The sequence below is a fragment of the Sinocyclocheilus anshuiensis genome, unplaced genomic scaffold (assembly GCF_001515605.1).
Source record: "Sinocyclocheilus anshuiensis isolate Anshui unplaced genomic scaffold, SAMN03320099.WGS_v1.1 scaffold1034, whole genome shotgun sequence".
In the NCBI taxonomy this organism is placed as follows: Eukaryota; Metazoa; Chordata; class Actinopteri; order Cypriniformes; family Cyprinidae; genus Sinocyclocheilus; species Sinocyclocheilus anshuiensis.
In genome coordinates, this window is record NW_015538015.1 from 972,334 (window position 1) to 973,715 (window position 1,382).

Sequence of the window (1,382 nt, forward strand, 5' to 3'; positions counted from 1 at the left end):
TCGCTGCATCAGAGGGTGAGCCAGAGCTTTCTGGAGAGGATGATTCGGCTGCGCTGCTGTCCTCCGGGTCTGTAGCAATGCCTGAATCGGATCCAGAAATAACGGCTATGCTTTCCCGGGCCGCCGTGGGGGTAGGGCTCGAGTGGAGACTTCCACCGTGTCCCGAGCCCTCAAGGTTGCACGATTGGTTCTCGGGGTGGTCCGCCTGGTGCCGTTCTTCCCGGAGATTGCATGAGGAGCTCACCCGGTCGTGGACGACACCTTTTACTGCCGGAAACCGATCTGCTGGTTCCTCCTCCCTCACCACCCTCGACGGTGGTGCAGCTAGGGGATTACAAGGGTCCCCCTGGTGGAACGGTCGGTTGCGATGTAGTTGTGTCCTAATACCACCTCCACCCGGCAGGGAGAACTGTGCCCCCCTTCCGGATCTGTAGGCACTCGACTGGCAAACAGCGACGCTTATACGGCCTGTGGAGAAGCTGCCTCCGCCTACACGCTATGGCGTTGTTGCAAGTGCACCAGGCCAAGACACTGAGGGACTTGCACGAGGGTGGTCACGACCCGGAAGTTCTCAGAGAACTCCGCACCGCGACGGACCTCGCGCTACGAGCGACGAAGGTTACGGCGCGGTCTCTGGGTCGTGCGATGTCCACTATGGTGGTCCAGGAGCGCCATTTCTGGCTGTGTCTGGCCGACATGCGCGAGACGGACAAGACACGATTCTTGAACGCCCCCGTGTCCCAGACCGGCCTTTTCGGCGACACGGTGGAGAACTTTGCCCAGCAGTTCTCCGCTGCCCAAAAGCAGACTGAGGCCATCAGGTACATCCTGCCTCGGCGTGCAGCTGCTACCTTCTCCGAGGGCGACCCCCTGCCACCGCCCCTGCTCCCGCGGCCTCCAGCAAAGCTGCGCCGTGGAGCCGGTCGCAGGGCAGCCGCCCCGCCCATCCAGGCCCCCGCCAAACCTGGTGGCAAGCGAAAGAGCAAGAGGCCCTGAGACGGGCGACCCAGAGATGGAGGGAGTTGCTCTTCAAACCTGGTGGCAAGCGAAAGAGCAAGAGGCCCTGAGACGGGCAACCCAGAGGTGGAGGGACCTGCTCTTCGGGAGATGGTGAACACACCACTCCCTCCCCCGGAGGAGGGCCGGGCGGAGAATCTTTTGTTTTTTGTTTTTTCCGCCACTGACCTCTTGGTTGGAGGTACCCAAATACTCAACAAAAGAGGAATTTCCTCTATCTCTGGGTCCCCAGAGGGGACGGGGGGTTGTGGACGATCCAGTGTAGTATTACACTCACCCTCCTCTCTCGCCAGTGAGCAGCAGTGGGCAGATTACCCACGCACCCTCTGCTCGAACGCAGGTCAGTGTTACACACACCCAGACCC